We start from the raw sequence: 18,347 nt of genomic DNA, 5'->3' as shown, positions 1-18,347 counted from the left end.
TAATTCTATGTCCAAGACAATGCTCAGCAAACACAAAGCTCAACTCTGACCCCTGGTACAGGCCAGCATTTACTGGAAATTCTCTGTGGTAGCAACATTTGGTGTTGGTTACAATAGTCACTCCATCATATGTATCCCGAAAAAATGGACACATCCTACTGGCTCACCACTCAATAGCAAACTACACTAAACTAATTCTTTGTACGTGACTGTACACCTTCTCCAAGTTCACACACTCCATCTCTTCTTTGAATATCTCCATGAGGATTCATACACTATCAACTGTACTTCCTGGCATAAATCCATCCTGGCTCTTCCGAATTTCCACTTTTCCATGCCGATGCTTTTCAACAATCTCTTCTCATACACAGTGACATCAGCTTAACCGGGTGATAATCAGCTCCCAGTGTAATATCGTCTTTTTTTTCACGGCACAACATAGCTTATACGACATTCATATGGCTTTTCCTCTTTCATAGGAATATAATTGAACAGATTTGTAAAATAATTTGATGCCTTGGGTCCTTTTTTGCCTCCATATAAGCCATGCTATCACCACTGAATCCACTGGCCTTTCCATTTTTTAAACTTTTTTTTTTTTTTGGTGGATTCTTTAGCTTGAGGATTTCACTACCAAGTCTGCCTTTCGATCATGGTGTCATCACTCCTCAGACTTCAATTACTCTCCACACATCTCGGCACGGTCAGGAAGCTCCACGTTACTTCTGATTTCAAGGTTTTGTCATTCCCATCTGTAGGTTTCCACCACTGAGCCATTTTCTGTGCTCAGAAATCCAGCTGTTGCTGAGGGTTACTGATCTCCGGCGTGGTAATTCTTGATGTGGCCTGAGGCAGAGCGATTGTGAGGTGCTTACGGTCACACACGCAGTCTGCAGCAGAGCCAGGAATTTAATAACGTTTTCCTGAGTGCCACCAGCTGCTTTGGTTTAATCATCCTTGCTCTCTTTGAAGTGATGTGCTTCTAGTTCCTCAGATGAAAGGTACCACAGAAGTGTTATGCAGAGGAAGCCAGCTGTGCAGGGGGAGCAGGTGGGAGTCAGGGGCAATGGGGCAGAGTGGGGAAGTTGGGATGTCAGGGATAGGAGGGCACACGGGGAGTGAGGGGAACTGAGATTTGGCAGGGTCCGGGTGAGGTGCCTACCTGCGCCGTGGCCAAATCCTGGGTCCTGCTCTTGCATTCACCCTCTTGCACGTGCACATAGTTCACAAGGAATGATGCACAGGAGGGGCAATGTAAGTCCACTGCCCCTATAGAAGTGCCAAGTCTAGTAAGACCCGAGGCAGAAGCTACGTTAAATGATCTGACAGTTGGAAATGACACCAGAAGAGTTTTCCTGTGTGTGGATGCTGTAAACCTGGGTCCAGTTTTGTCTTGACCTCACCAGCGCAATCCCCGCTGACTTGGGTACAGTTTCCCAGGGAAGAGGTGGTCTCTGGCCCTTTTCTGCCCTCAGGTAACTCATGGGTTAGGGCCTGTCACACCCTGTTTACAACAAGCACTGTTTGTCTCATGCGTGGGAGTAAATGTCATATCCCAGTGCACAGCCTATTTATAGCACAGCTCTATTTGGGAAGTGAAACTTCTTAATGGCGAAGTTTTCAACTAGCTGCTTCAGGTTTCGGTTCAGTTGTTTCGATCTCCAGCGTCGCTCATTGCACAGGGCACTGAAAAAGAGCTTCCTGGAGGAGTCCTGGAGGCAGCAGTCCGGAGGGCTACTGAACTGAGTGGCTGTGGGAGGGAAAGAAGGTAGAGAAAAGAGTTAAAGCTACAAGACTTGGTTTCTCTGAATGAAAATACGAACAGGTGGTGTCACGGGGCAGACTCACCAGCATGGCGCTTCCAGCTGGTTGCCTTGGGGAATTAGCTTGTTGTTTTGTTGGGCGCCTTCCTCCAGCTCAGTGGCCTAGGAGCGAGGCTGCGCACACACTGCATGCTCAGTGCCGGTGCCACCCATGCGCCACACTCCCGGGGCCAGCGCCACTCCTGTGCCACACGCCCAGGGGTGGAGCTGCTTGTATGCCATGTGTCCGGGGCTGGTGCCACTCCTGTGCTGCATGCCCAGGAGCTGGCAGCGCCCATGTGCCGCGCACCTGGGGCCAGCGCTGCTCCTGTGCCACGTGCCCGGGGCCGGCCCCGATCAGTCAGCGGGTGCACAGAAATGGCCCAGCGGGCGCCATGGTGCCCGCAGGCACTGTGTTGGGGACCACTGCTCCAGCTGGTATCTCCCCATGTCCTCCTTTAACCCCAGAGTCCTCTTCAGGACACTGCCCTCCGGCAGTGCCCCCTCCAGTCTCTCTGAACCCCCTTCGGGGGCGGGGGGGATGTTGTTTACTCCACTGCAGACTCCGGGGTCCTCCCTTCTCCGAGGGCACCCCCAGTTCTTCTCTAAGGGAACACCCCATCCTCTGTACCCACCTTGCCTAGTGACCCACTGCCAGCCTTCATCTAGCCCCTGCCTCTGGGGCAGACTGCAGCCTGTCACGGCCACTCATCACTGGCAAAGGTGTGGACCTGCTGCCCCTCCCTGCCATGGCTGCTTCCCGCAGCCCCAGCAGCTTCAGGCCTTGCAGCCTTGGGGCTTACTAGGCCAGAGCCTCCCCAGCACTGCTCTACCTCCAGGAAGCCTCCTGCTTCCCTAGCAGTAAGGTCCCTCCTGCTCTCCAGCCAGAGCAGCCGTCAGTCCTCTCTCCCTCCCTCCCTCCAGGAGTCCTTCTTTATACAGCCCCCAGCTGGGCCCTCACTCTCAGCCCTCTCTTAGGGCTGGAGTTTTGCCCTTCAAGGGCCAGTGCAGGGCAAACAGCCTGTCAGATGGAACTGCTGTCTGGAACAAACTAAGGGCCAAATTCCAACCTCAGTAAAACTGGTGTACGTCTGGCCCAACCCCCTGGAAATCAATGGAATTACTCAAGGGCCCATGAGGAGACTCTGACCATTAAGTTAGAGAAATGTAAGTCAACCAAGAGAATCATAGAAAACAATCAAGTCGGGTTGGGGGAAGAGGAAATAGGCATGTGACACTTCCGGGGTAGCCAGGGTTGTAAGACACATCGCCCCTACCTGCTTTTAGCATAAGGAAACCTCATCAATGGAGCTGGAACCCTTTTAATAGTGGGGGCCGGGCTGTCCTTGGGTTTTATGGGGCCCTACTCAATACTATTCAACTGGTGCCCCTATACCCAATAGCAGCTGGGCGGGTGGGGGGAGATGATTTCTCCTTTGAGTGGTATCCCTGTGGGTGCTCCACTCAGGTCTCAGTGCGTCCTCGCTCCGCTGATCAGAGTTTTGCTCAGCAGTGCCTTTCCGCCCCGCGCCTGCGCAGTCCCCAACTCGTGCTGGTTTCGTCAGTTAGGTGCGCGCGCGGTACGAGCCTCCCTCCATTCCTTTTCTACCGTCCTTGGCTGAAGACGGAGTCACAGCAGCACTCTCCTTTGTGACAGAAAATTGAAAAATAGCATGGTTAATTTACGTGTGAATAGTTTGAGTTGGGTTCTTTCTTTTATGCTAAAAATAAGCTTCCCTGTTTCTTTCCTCCCTACTCCATTTTTCTCCAAGTTCTGATTCCTCACATTCGTTCAACATGCCAGGCTCCCCGGCTTCAAGAAATGTGATTCATGTCGGGACTCAGTACCGGTTTCTGACGGACGCTCGTTCTGTATTAAATGCTTAGGCAAAAGCCACATAGCGCAAAAATGCCCGCATTGTCACAATCTGCATGGCCAGAGCGAGGAAAGACCGTCAAATGAAGCTGAAGACTCTCCTATGGGACAAATCCCTCCAGCCACCAGGGGATAAGTCCCCGGAGACACAGGTGCACTCAACGCCCCATGAGAGGGCTAGTTTATCACCCGACAGAGGCTCTTGAGTGCTGCGGGCTTCCCTGGCATTATCACTGTCAGCTACGTCCTAGGCCGCTCGGTGTCAACTTCCGGCACCGCAGAGAAGCAAAAAACGACCTCAGCTAAGAGAGCTGAGTCGGAACCAAAATGGCAAAACCCCTTTGGCACCTGCCAATGAGGTTGACCAACCGGTACTGGACATGCTGCCACCACTGGCACCCACAGGCAACCCGGCACCGACAGCCGGAATAAAGAACACTCCAGCACTGGAGCATAAGAAGGCAGCTAACAAGACACGTCACGTAAAAAAAGCCCTGCCCTGGACACACCATCTCCAGTGGTGCAGAGAACAGCTTCACCATGCTCTCCAATATTACCTCACTCTAGCCCGCATAGACAAACTGCAGAAATTCTTTCTTACTCCCCCACGCCATTGTCACTGCGACCTGAACATGGCAGCGTGCAGGAAAGTAGATTTGCATTATGGTACTCATCACCAATGGGATCAGTGGCTTCATGGCGCTCCACTCGACACCAATCCTTTCAACAACCTCCGTAACTTCCGTGGTTTAACCATCCATGGCTGTATCCACCACAACAGTTTCAACCTCAGTGGCCTCTGTGAGAGCCATGGCACCAATATCGCCCCTGCTCCTCCCATCGCCACCGCTCATGAGATACACCAGCCTCTACACCAGCGCATACAGCTACACAGTCTCCGGCCACCACAGCACATTCTTCACCGTCTCACCCCACTCCTTTGATAATAACTCAGGCGGATCCAGTAGATGACGAGAATTTACCTCAATCTAAATCAGAGAGCTCCTCACAGGCCCCACTGTCTTCTTCTCCAGACGAGGCTGTTTTCCAACCATTGTCCTCTCCACCTACAGACGACATGAAACAATTCCAGGAATTATTCCAACGAGTGGCTCAATCTTAGGACATCACACACCAAGAAGTGCAAGACAAACATACAAGCTACTCAAAGTACTCCAACTGGCTACATCCTCCAGGATAGCATTACCCATCAATGAGGCTATGTGCACCATTGGCCTGCTAAACCCAGGGTTGTGCGTTCAATCCCTGAGGAGGCCACTTAGGGATCTAGGGCAAATCTGTCAGGGATGGTACTTGGTCCTGCTGTGAGGGTGGGGGGCTGGACTTGATGACCTCTCAAGGTCCCTTCCAATTCTCTGAGATAGGTATATCTCCATATATTATTACTCTGGCAGAGGCTGGCCTCTATCCCTTCCACCAACTGGAGAGCGGATAGAAAGTACTTTGTCCTGGCGAAAGGGATTAATTGGTTGTGGACTCTTTTTATCACAGATCAAAACACCTTCAATGTAAGTCTGCACCTCAAGGCTGTGTCTACATTGGCCCCTATTCCGTAATAGGGATGCTAATGTAGCACTTGGGAATAGGCAAATCCGCGGGGGATTTAAATATCCCCCGCGGGATTTGCATTTTCATGGCTGCCGCTTTTTTCCGGCTTGTAGATAAGCCGGAGAAAAGCGCCAGTCTGGACGCGATCCTCCGGAAAATAAGCTCTTTTCCAGAGGATCTCTTATTCCCACTTTCCGCACTAGGCACAGGAAAGTGGCCGTCTAGGGCAGGAGAGCTGCCAGCCTGGCCACCCAGGAGCAGGTTTGCATGAAAATCAAGGTGGTCCACTGAGACCCCCGACCCTGAGCCCTAAGCTTAGAATGGCCGTACTGGGTCAGACCATAGGTCCATCTAGCCCAGTAGCCTGTCTGCTGACAGCGGCCAACCCTAGGGACCCTGGAGGGGATGGACCAAAGACAGTGACCAAGCCATTTGTCTCGTGCCATCCCTCTCCAGCCTTCCACAAACTTTGGGCAGGGACACCACTCCTACCCCCTGGCTAATACCACTCCATGGACCCAACCTCCATGAATTGATCTCACTTCTCTTTAAACTCTGTTCTAGTTCTAGCCTTCACAGCCTCCTGCAGCAAGGAGTTCCACAGGTTGACTATTTGTTTTGTGAAGAAGAACTTTCTGTTATTAGTTTGAAGCCTGCTACCCATTCCTTTCCTTTGGTGTCCTCTAGTCCTTCTATTATGGGAACTAATGAAGAACTTTTCTGTATGCACCCTCTCCGCCCCACTCGTGCTTTTATAGACCTCTATCATATCCCCCCTCCATCTGCTCTTTTCTAAGCTGAAAAGTCCCAGTCTCTTTAGCCTCTCTTCATATGGGACCTGTTCCAAACCCCTGATCATTGTAGTTGCCCTCCCCTCTCCCAGCCTCTCTCTTCCCCTCTCCCACCTCCTTTTCCCAGTCTCCCCCAGTTTTGTTCAATAAAGAGAGATTCTATTTTTGAACACAATTGTCCTTTATTTTGTACATCAAGAAGGGGGGCTAGGGAAGGGTAAGTGGAAGGAGGTGAGGGAGGAATGGGGTACGAGCCCCCGATGGGGAGGACTGGGCTGGCTCTGCGGGCTTCTGGGGGTGGAAGCTCTCCTGCAGCCCCCCGATTGCCCCCTCTCCCCAGATGGCAGCCTGCGGCAAGTGCAGCCGGTCTGATGGCCGAGTGCTCTGATGTGTCCAGTGTGGGTACTCCGGGCAATCCAAGCCAGGACTGCTTTGCAAGCGGGGCACCCCTGAGAACTGTCTGTCCGGGGTAGGGGTCGGGTCCCTTTAAGCGCAGCCCTCGGCTAGCCTGAGACAGCAGCTCCACGCTCTAAGTCCTCATCTGATGCCCTGCCGGCACTGCTTCCGGCCATCCTTAACCCCGTTTCAGGGTCCACTCTGTGTGGACATGCTAGTTCGAATTAGCAAAACGCTAATTCGAACTAGTTTTTTAGTCTGGATGCGTTAGTTCGAATTAGCTTAGTTCGAATTAGCGCTGTAGTGTAGACATACCCCCAGTCCTTCTGGCTGACTACGATCATGCCAGTTACTCCAGATTACAAGACCTCTTACAGGATCTTCCTGAAAACAAGAGACCCCATCTCCAGTCCATCATCAAAGAGGGCCAAAAACAGCTCTCCAGGCTGCAATGGACACAGCAGCTAGGACCACAAGTACAGCAATAGTAATTCACAGGGCGTCATGGTTACAATCATCAGGAGTCCAAAAAGAATTACAAAGGTAGAGGACCTCTTCTTTGATAGGAACCAGCTCTTCACTACAAAAACGGATGAGGTGTTACACTCAGTGAAAGATTCCTGTACCACACGGCACACTTTCGTCATGTACACCCCATCTAATAAAAGACGCAGATACGCTGCATACCAAAGACCAAGAAACTTGAATTATCACAGGCAACAGCAGAGGCCATATGACAACGGGCCCAAGCAACATCCCAATAGAAGGGGGGCTCAACACAACCCATCCTCCAATACTCAACCCACTTCAAACAAACAGCAGATTTGAAAGCTTCAGAGGGGGTTTGAAGTTTTGGTCAGGGGTCTGAGCAACCACCCCAAAGAGCCAGTGCATCCCCAGACAATTTTCCATCACTATTTGAAACCCTTTAACCAACAACAGGCCCTTCTTACTAAGGACAAATGGGTTCTTGAGATCATCAAATCGGGCTACACAATCCCTTTTATGTCTATACCCTCTACCAACCCCCTTCCCCGTCCCTTTTCAGGGACCTCTCTCATGAGCCCCTGTTACAAGCAGAGGCACAAAAGCTGCTCAGCCAGCAGTTCCCAACTTTTTCCAGATGGGGACCCATTTTGACAATTCAGGAAGATTTGGTGACCCAAGGCAATTCAAAAGTGGGGAAAGGAGAGGGGGCAGAGCCACCTGCGGAGACACTTGGGGACCCTTTTGAAATGTAATGGTGACCCATATTTGGGTCCCGACCCATAGCTTGGGAAACCCTGGCCTAGGGGCAATAGAACTAGTTCCCACAGAATATCAAGTTCTAACTATTTCCTAACTGCCAAGAAAACAGGCAGTCAGAAGCCAATTTTTGATCTCAGAAAGTGCAACAAGTTTGTCCGCAATAGCAAATTCAGAATGGTGACTCTTGCAACTATTATACCAGCACTGGACACAGGGGACTGGTTCTTAGCCCTTGACCTTCAAGACACATATTTTCATATAACCATACTCAGGGGTAAACAAATTATGGAAAATCCTACTCATCAGACAAAAAAGGGACTCGCCACCCTCCCCCACAAAAAGTGTTTTTTTAATGGCATAAATTCCTAATAAGAATAAGAACAGTAATTACTAATAAGTTAATAATAAATATCACCCAGGTTATTAATAAATATCTTATAAACCTCTACCTTTTCTCTCTGCTGCCATGTCTCCTCCCCTTGCTCCATCAGCTCCCCTGGTGCCTGCTGCCCCCCAGCCCCTCACCTTCTGCTGTCCTGACTCCTGCCCTTCTCACTGCCCTCAGCCTTCCTAAGACCTGCCCCCCTTCTCCAGCCCTTCTCTCCGCCCTATGCCCACTCCTCTAGTAGCCCCACTCTGATCGTGTGAGCTACTCCTCCTCATCCCCTCTCCTAAAACCTCTCTCTACACACCTGCCCTACCTCTCTCCTCTGGTGCTGCTCCCTCCCCTGCAGGTGTCTGCCCTTCTGCTTCACCCCCAGAATCCCTTGGCACCTGCACCCTCCTGGTGCCTCCCCCTTCCCTCTCTGCCCCTGCCCCCTTTGCTTTCTTTTTCCCTGATACCCACCCCCTCACCACCCTCTGCCCCCATTTCCCTCATGCCTCTGTGCCCTCACAGATGCCTTGCTCCATCCCCACCTTCCTCATGCCCACCTCTTCTTTCAAGCCTTCTCCCAGCACTACCCATCCGCCCTCTAGCCCCCAGTGCCCTTACCCTCTCCTCTCCCAGCATCACCCTGTCCCCCTCCCACTGACACCTCCCCTCCTGCCCTTTTCCTCATTGTCTGCACTTGGCCCCCTGGCATTTGTCTCTTCTCACCCCTGTCCCTTGGTGCCTGCCCCTTTCTTCTTCTTCTTCTTCTTCTCCTAACCTCCTCCCCTCAGCACGAGCCCCTTCCCCATATGTTTCCTCTCCCCTCTCCTCCCCACAGCCCAGCCCAGGCCAGCCCCTGCCCCTCCCCAGGGGCCAGCTCTAGGTTTTTTGCTGCCCCAAGAAAAACATTGTTTGCTGCCCCCCCTCCTTTGTTGTTGTCTTTTACACGTTTGCATTTTGCAATGGGTTTTTTTTTTTGTTTGTTTTCTTTTTTGTCCCCGCATTTTAGCCCTATAAATAGCAAATAGCATTTTCATTCTTTTTTTCCATAAAGGCAAAGGCGCTTCAAGTGAACTCCCCCTTTCACTCGCTGCTGGGTCACAGCAGCCTTTTCCCTGCCCTGTCCAGCCCCTCCCTATGGGCAAGCACCCTTCACTCCCGACCCACAGGGACAGCACAGAGCCAGAGGGGTGCTGGGAACAGTGGGGGAGTACGGGGGTGGCACGGGGAATGGGAGGCACAGAGCCAGAGGGATGCAGAGATCGGGGGTAGCAGGGTGCAGTGGAGGCACAGGGAATGGGACGCGGGGAACAGGAGGGGCAGAGAGATTGGGGTCTAGGGGCAGTGCAGGGAACGGGCAGCACAGAGCTGGGGGGGCAGGGATCGGGGGGAGCAGTGTGCGGGGTGTAAGGGTGGCGCAGAGCCAAAGGGTCGCAGGGAAGAGGGAGAGCAGGGGGTCTGGGGTGCAGGGGAGGCATGGGGAACGGGTGGCACGGAGACAAAGGGGGGCTGAGGCCAGGGCAAGACGGGAGCTGGTGGGGCGGGCCCTGGCTGTGCCGCATGCACAGCCAGCTCCCAGGGACACGTGGCCAGAGCCAAGCTGCCGTGGCCCTTTAAAATCAGCGGGGCCAGGTCACGCCAGCATCCTGGCATCCCGCCCCACCTCCTCACGCCAGAGCTGCACGCAGGTAACCCGGTGGGAAGTATCACCGCACTTCTCCCTTCCCAGCGGTGCTGTACTCCTCTGCCGTCCGGCAGATCGGATGGGGCCACGCCGACTGTAGTGGGGGCTTCGGCCAGCCCGTCATAACGGCCCACCGGGCCAGTCCGCCCCTGCACTCACTAGCTGGAAAAATCTACTCGCCACGGGCGAGCGGGCAAGTGCATTTGTCGAGCCCTGACCATACATGCTGCCCACAGGAGATTTCTCAGGTTTGTGGTAGGACAAGAATGCTACCGATGTCAAGTCCTTCCTTTTGGTCTGTCCATGGCCTTTTGAATATTTTCCAAGACTTTAGCCATGGTGTTGGCCTTCCTCAGCAGGCAGGGCATTATTATTTTTCCTTACCTCGACAACTGCCTAATCAGGGGACCCACATGTCAACAAACAATAACCATGACAAACACTACCAGAGATTGCTTCTCCCAACTGGGCCTCCTTATAAATATCCAGAAATCTACATTACAATCTACCCAAAAGATAGAATTCACTGAGGCACTCCTAGAAGCAGTGACAGCCAAAGCCTACCTCCAACTGCAATGATTCGAAACGTTATGCAACCTTATTGAGAGAGTCAAACATGCTCCCTTCACCACAGCACGCACATGTCTTCAAATTCTGGGACACATGGCAGCCACAACCTTCGTCACCTTATTTGGGAGACTGCTGTCCTGGTTTGCAACCGTCTACATTCCCAACCAACACAGCCTTGCAAAGTGCCTCACACTCCCAGAAGTAGTCCTACAATCTCTTGACTGGTGGACCTCTCCAAGCAATCTGCTTGCCGGAGTACCTTTCCATCACCCAGACCCATCAGTAGTGATCAGAACCGATGCATCACTTCTGGGCTGGGGCACCCACTGTGGCACAAAAACGGTACAGGGCAGATGGTCTCAACTCGAGATGCATCTCCATATCAACATCCTGGAGCTCAGGGCCATCTGCAAAGCTTGTATTCACTTCCTCCCCGATAAAGGGGAGCATCATTCGTGTCCTCATGGATAACACACCCTATACGTTCTACATCAGTCGACAGAGGGGTGCCCAATCACGCTCACTATGTGCAGAAGCAATCAGATTTTGGAACTGGTGCCACAAGAACCTGATAACCCCAACTGCCACTTACTTACCAGGCCAACAGAACACCAGGGCCGACAAACTGAGCAGACACTTCTCCGAACAATGTGAATGGGAACTCAGTCTCAATGTTCTCCTCACGATTTTCCGACAATTGGGATTCCCAATCATAGAGCTATTTGCCACAGCAACCAACCACAAGTGACACCGGTTCTGTTCCCAAGCAGGTCAGGGTAAGAGATCAGAGGGAGACACCGTCACCATTTGCTGGACTGGCTCCCCCAACTCTCCACCCTTTGAACCACTAGCCATGGTCTCACCACAAGTGACTTTCATACTGGCAATAACATCTGCAAAATGGCAGCCCTCATAGCCCACCCACCGTACACTACCATCACTAAGGACAGGGTCATGCTCAGGCCTCATCCCACGTTCCTCCCCAAAGTTATGTCAGACTTGCACCTGAATGAACCCATACACTTACTCAGGGTATGTCTACACTACCCCGCTAGTTCGAACTAGCGCGGTAATGTAGGCATACCGCACTTGCAAATGAAGCCCGGGATTTGAATTTCCCGGGCTTCATTTGCATAAGCGGGGAGCCGCCATTTTTAAAACCCCGCTGGTTCGAACCCCGTGCAGTGCGGCTACACGGGGCACGAACTAGGTAGTTCGAACTAGGCTTCCTAGTTCGAACTACCGTTACTCCTCGTGAACTACCTAGTTCGTGCCCCATGTAGCCGCGCTGCACGGGGTTCGAACCAGCGGGGTTTTAAAAATGGCAGCTCCCCGCTTATGCAAATGAAGCCCGGGAAATTCAAATCCCGGGCTTCATTTGCAAGTGCGGTATGCCTACATTACCCTCCTAGTTCGGACTAGGAGGGTAGTGTAGACATACCCACACATACTTTACTAATCCATGTTCACACCCTAGATCAGGGGTGGGCAAAAGCCTCTCAAGTGGGCCGGATTCTGCCCGCCTAGGGGTTTGATGTGGTCCGTGAGGCAGTTCCATGCCCCGCCCCTTGGTGCGTTGCCTGGGAGCCGCAGACGTGCAAACCCTTTTAATTGCTTCTCTTTAAAGGGCTCGCATCTCCTGGGTGGCTGCATTGCCTGACAGCCACCCAGCAGGTGCAAGTCCTTTAAACAGAAACAATTGAAAGGGCTCGCAGCTCTCGGTCCCACTGGCCCATTGCTTGGGAGACACGAGGACTCTGAAGTGCTTCTATTCAAAGGACTTGTACCTGCCTGGCAGCTGCCAGGCAACAGGTTAGCAGTGGGGCCAGGAGCTGTCAGCCTGTTATGTGAATTCTAAGCCTCTACCCCAGACAACTCTGGGAGGAGGCTAGCTCCCAGGACCCTCCCACTTTCTCCAGGTCACTTCCATTGGTCAGAAGTCAGGGGGCAGGGACCCCAGGACAAACAAAGCTCCCAGTAGGGTAGCTTTCAACCCCGCCCCTTCTACCCGAGGCCCACAGCCACTTCTGAAATTTGTGAAGTGGCCCCCCTTCAAAATGTATTGCCCACCCCTGCCTAGATGCCAGATGAGCCCTCACTTTTTACTTAGCGAGAACCCAGGAGACGAGGAACTCAGACAGACTCTTCATCTCTTGGTCCAGTCCCCACAATGGAACAGCCATGTCTGTGCAATGGATTTCCAAGTGGAGAAATCAAATTTCAATTTCACATGAATTCATTTTTTTGATTGTATCACTTTGGTATATATGGTTGTGCTGATTTTCTTCCACATATTGATCTGAGGAAGTGGGTCTGGCCCACGAAAGCTCATCACCTAATAAACCATCTTGTTAGTCTTTTAAAGTGCTACATAGTCCTGTCTTTTGTTTCAGCTACACCAGACTAACACGGCTGCATCTCTATCCAGATTAACAGAGTCGCTGCATCCAGAGAAACAAACAACTCACCAATCCCACTGGAGAGCCCCATTCTGCTTAACATGCAGCACTTACATGTGCTTATGTGAACTCCAGCACAGACTGATTTTATAAAGCCTATAGAGTCAAGTAAGGGCAAGTAGAAATCAATGGTTGTATATCAAACAGAATCATAATACGCATTATAGGGCCTGGATTTAATTAACAGGATATTCTCATGTCTTGGAGAACATTGCTCCCCCAGACACCTAGCAACATTTCACAGCCAAACTGGCTGTGATTCTCCTTCCATGGCTCCAGGTGGAGAGCCAAGCAACCCTGGAGTTCAAGATACACCTAGACATGCCTTTGTGTTTTTCAAAAGCCAGACATTCCCCTGCTGTGTGTTTTGTCCTGTCCACACTCTTGTTTACCTGTGACTCAATGCACATGGGCACCCATTCTGAGACATACATCACATGACCAGACAGGGAGAGAGGTGTCCGATACCAGAAAGTGCCCTCTTGCCTGAAAAGAACATTTCCAGTGCATGTAACTGCCTGAGAGCTGCCTTAACTCCAAGACCATAAGAACACACATTGTACTATAGAAACATAACTTCTTACTTACATTTTGCAATGATGACAGTGGCCAGTGGGCTGATTACCGGCTCTCGGTAGAGAACTCACCTGCACTCTTCTGTGAACTGTTATGCACATATCTGAAAGGGGATCCCTCTAAAACCCTGGGCTCTCCCTGGTATTCTCTTCCAGTTTGCACTGAGAAGTCCCTGGATCACAACATCCCATTTTAGAAAGCGCTTCTGATCAAATCCCCCCTCATTCTTCACTTCTGCAGACTAAACAAGCCCAAATCCCTCAGCCTCTCCTTGTCGGTCATGTGATCCAGCCCTCGAATCATTTTTATTGCCCTCCGCTGGACCCTCTGCAATGCGTCCACATCCTTTTTGTGGTGGGGGGACCGGAACGGGACACAATACTCCAGGGCTATGTCTACACTGCGCACTGTTGCGCAATAAAAGATGCAAATGAGGCGCAGGGATGAATATCACCGTGCCTCATTTGCATACCTAATGAACCGCCATTTTTGCAGCATGGGCTTTTGCACAAGCAGGAGCTGTCTACACTGCTCCTTCTTGCACAAAAAAAACCCCTCTTGCGCAGAGCCATTCTTCCTGAAAATAAGCGACAGAACAGCTCCTGCGCAAGAGGGGGCTTTTGCACAAGAAGGAGCAGTGTAGACAGCTCCTTCTTGCGCAAAACCCCATTCTGCAAAATGGCGGCTCATTAGGTATGCAAATGAGGCACGGCGATATTCATCCCCGTGTCTCATTTGCATATCATCTTGTGCAACAATGCACAGTATAGACATAGCCCAGATGTGGCCTCACCAGAGCCGAATAAAGGGGAATAATCACGTCTCTAGATCTGCTGGCAATGCCCAACCTAATATGCCATTTGCCTTCTTGGGAAACAAAGGCACACTGTTGACTCCTATTCAGCTTCTCATCCACTGTAACCCCCTGGTCCTTTTCTGAAGAACTACTACTTAGCTGGTTGGTCCCCAGCCTGTACCAATGCTTGGGATTCTTCCGTCCCAAGTGCAGGACTCTACACTTGTCCTTGTTGAACCTCATCAGATTTCCTTTGGCCCAATCTTATCTGTCCAGGTCACTCTGGACTCTATCCCTGCCCTCCAGCATATCTACCTCTTGTAGTCAGGAGATTTTCTGCCGTGGTGTCCAGATGGGTCTCTGGCTCTGTTGATAATAATAACCAGAAGGCAGCTTGTGTGTGTTCTCAGTGATGTGGGCCCCATGACCACCGCAGACCCCAAGAGAGCACCCCAAAGACCACAAATCAGATAAGGATCAAAGGTGCCCAGTCAGGTTTATTGTTAAGTGAAGTACAGTCATAGCTGTCAGTCAACTCTACCGAATCACTACACACAAGTATTTACAACAATGGCCTCAGCACAAACAGTGGGAAACTCCCACTTCCTCCTGGCTGGACAAAGACTGCCTCCCCCGCCCCTCCCCCCCATCCAACACACCACTGTATACATGGGCGGCAGGTTTGTATAATTTTTGGTGGTGCCCCATTAGCCACACCCCCTGACTGCTGTTAACCATGCCCCTGACCCCCGGTGGTCACACCCCTGACCCCCATTAGCCACGCCCCCGACCCATGTTAGTCAGACCTCTGGAGGTAATACGCTTGGGGCAAGATGGAGACATGACCAGAAGTAAAAGGTGTCATGTCACCCCTCTCAAAGGACTTTTCCCACCATCCTCCTACCAACAGGGATTAGTTTGGCCCCCAATAAACCCCCCTCATGCAACTATCCTGAAATTGCATTTAACCCAACGTGTGTGACATTAACTCAGGGGCAGAGAGGCTGGGGGATGTGTTCCCTCTAAGGCTATGTCTACACTCATGGCTTCTTGCACAAGTACAGCCATTCTTGCACAAGAACTCACAGAGCATCCACACTGCCCTTCCTTGCCCTTCCGCCAAATTTACAGTATGGCGTGGTAAGAGAGGGCATCTTGCACAAGAGCTACGCTCTTTTCTAACAGGTGTAAGCTCTTGCGCAAGAGGGCAGCATAGACACTCAGCAGGGATTTCTTGCACAAGAAACCCCGATGGCTAAAATGGCCATCGGAGCTTTCTTGCTCAAGAGAGCATCCACACTGCCATGGATGCTCTTGCGCAAAAGCACAGCTCGCACATGGCAGTGTGGACATGTTCTTGCGCAAGACTTTTCTTGCACAAGAAGCCGCCAGTGTAGACATAGCCTAAGAGTTTCCTCTCATGAGCAGAATGAATTTTGTGTTGTGCACCAGTACTGAGTTCATGTGGCTTCTTTGGATGTGCCACCATGGCACCCAAGTTATTAATAAATATCTTATAAACCTCTACCTTTTCTCTCTGCTGCCATGTCTCGTCCCCTTGCTCCGTCAGCTCCCCTGGTGCCTTCTGCCCCTCAACTCCTCACCCTCCCCTGCTGTTCTGACTCCTGCCCTTCTCACTGCCCTCAGCCCTCCTGCAACCTGCCCCCCTCCACCAGCCCTTCTCTCCCCCCTGTGCCCACTCTTCCAGTAGCCCTATTCTGATCATGTGAGCTACCCCTCCTCATCCCCTCTCCTAACACCTCCCTCTACACACCTGCCCTGCCTCTCTCCTCTGGTGCTGATCCCTCCCCTGCAGGTGTCTGCCCTTCTGCTTCACTCCCAGAATCCCCTGGCACCTGCACCTTCCCTTACTCCTGCACCATCCTGGTGCCTCCCCCTTCCTCACTATCCTGCCCCCTTTGCCCTCTTTTTCCCCGATGTCCACCCCCTCACCACCCTCTGCTTCCATTCCCCTCATGCCCCTTTGCCCAAAAGGGCCAGTGTAGACAGCTCAGAATTGTTTTCCGCAAAAAAGCCCCGATTGCGAAAATGGCGATCGGGGCTTTTTTGCGGAAAAGCGCGTCTAGATTGGCACGGACACTTTTCTGCAAAAAGTGCTTTTGCGGAAAAGTGTCCGTGCCAATCTAGACGCTCTGTTCCGAAAATGCTTTTAATGGAAAACTTTTCCGTTAAAAGCATTTCCGGAAAATCATGCCAATCTAGACGCAGCCACACAGTATTCAGAAACCAGGTACCAAAAAATATCCAGTTCCTCTATGGCATTTCTAAACAGAGCTTGGTAACAGTGTTAAAAGCCAACCACTACAGTGGAAATAAAAAGAAACATTATTACACTACTGACAACCAAGCAGTTTGACACTGTGTGTTCATAACTAACACACCAAGATTGTTCAAAGCCTTCTCTAGACATCTATTAATAGCCAATCAGCCCCTCTCCAATTCCTTTTTCTCTAAAGACATTAACCAAAAATAAAGGACAAAAGAGGAGGCTCCCCCAAAAGAAGGTATGTGTGTGCACATATGGAGCCATAATGCCAGACAGCTGGCTTCTCTCTCACCAGCAGCACCAAGAGCATTAAGGTATATAGTTCTTCCTGGCACACACACTGCAGCCTTACTCCTGCCATGTATCCCCCTACTTTCCCTCCATTCCCAGATTTCCCTCAGCCTGTAATGAATACAAAACCTAGTGAGGTGACAGCTCTGTAGCTAATACAACCCACCCTCTTGCACCAACACCGACCCCCCATCTCAATGCGGATTGCAACAGGGAGGGGAGATAATTCCTCAGGGAAGGAAGAACACTGAGCAGAAGCAGCAATGAGGGGGCAGGGGAACTAACCTCTCGGGGAGACAGAGTCTTATCAGGAGATGAGAGGCGGCAAATAACCTGGAGTGGCTGGGAAATCGCTGGGGTCATGGCAGCCAGCAGCGAGTGGTGAGTCTACTCTAACTCCACCACGCTCCCCCGCAGGTATGCAGGTATGTGGCTGAGCAGCTCACACACAAAGCAGCTCGACCCCCCGCCCCCAGGAGGCAAAGGAGCCTCCCGGAAGCAAGGAGTCCAACTTGCCCCACTCGTCACAGCCTCCTGAGCAGTGGGGGCTGGGACACTCTCCAGGCAGAGCCGGGGGAGAGACCTCGCTCCATATTGGTGGAGCAGGGCCCCCGGCTCTGAGTATTGCTGGAGCACGGGCACCACGAGCCCATACAACTCGCCGCCTATGACTGTATATACAGGTACAAACCAGTTACACATCACTGCTGACATGTCAGATTGCCACCCTCTGATGCTACTTAGATACCACATCACCCTGTACCTTGTGGTTTGATTAGATCAAGGTGGGCAATAATTTTTGACAGGGGCCACTCCAAGATTTTGGAAAGTGATTGAGGGCTGCGTTCTTCCATGCTATTAATGGAGATGCAGGGTCTTGGGTGGAGGTTGGGTGCACAGGGGAGCTTGGGGTAATGGTCTGGGGTGAAGGGGGGAGACTGGAGTCTGAGAGGGAGTTGGGATGAGGCAGGCAGTTGTGAGGTAGAGCAGGAGACTGGAGTGCAGGCGTTTGGGATGTGACCTAGGGTAGGAGGGGATTGTGATCTGGGGGAGGAGATTGGGGTGCCAGATCTGGGAGGGGGTGTGGGTGTCAGAGGGGGACAGAGGGTTTGGGTATGTTGGGGGGTGGGGCAGAGAGTTGGGGCAGGAAAGGGCTGCGGTGCCAGAAGCAGGCTGTGGCCAAGAGAGAGACTTGTCAGCTGCCAAACTAGCCCACCTGCCTGTAGAGCTTAAAATGTTTCCCAGCCAGCCTGCCTGGCCATGTGCTTCATGAATAAGTGAGCCAAGGAGAGGGGGCTTGGTTCTTCTTAGATGCCTGTTACTCCAACAAGCAGCTCCCATTGGCTGGGGTCTGCCTAAAACTGGCCAATGGGAATGTGCTGGGGGCGGGGCAGATCCTAAAACTTCCCCCTTCCTCCTCAGTTTTAAAACAGAAATAGAGCCCTGCAGCTGCATTTCTGCCCGGCTGGGGCTGTGGGGCAAGCTAGGGAGCCTGCCTGGGGTTCCCCACTGCCTCCGTGGGCCGAATGCGGCCCATGGGCTGTATTTTGCCCAGGCCTGGATTAGATCATCTCTATCCATCATACTGTCAGTTTAGACCCTTTTCTGAACCTGGGTCGGTATCTGTGG

At 51.9% G+C, this 18,347-nt stretch overlaps 1 long non-coding RNA gene across 1 annotated transcript; it reads right to left on the bottom strand.

Annotated features, from left to right (window-relative positions):
* Window positions 1-321: 321 nt before the first annotated feature.
* Window positions 322-17,171, bottom strand: LOC106732308 (uncharacterized). The gene is made up of 3 exons (XR_001368588.3): window positions 17,004-17,171; window positions 4,662-4,745; window positions 322-3,448 (listed from the first exon to the last, which is right to left on the bottom strand). It is a non-coding gene; the product is annotated as an uncharacterized LOC106732308 (long non-coding RNA).
* Window positions 17,172-18,347: the final 1,176 nt, after the last annotated feature.

The sequence above is a fragment of the Pelodiscus sinensis genome, chromosome 29 (assembly GCF_049634645.1).
Source record: "Pelodiscus sinensis isolate JC-2024 chromosome 29, ASM4963464v1, whole genome shotgun sequence".
NCBI classification, from domain to species: Eukaryota; Metazoa; Chordata; order Testudines; family Trionychidae; genus Pelodiscus; species Pelodiscus sinensis.
The sequence above is the reverse complement of the archived record's forward strand: the minus strand, read 5'-3'. Positions and strand labels throughout refer to the sequence as shown.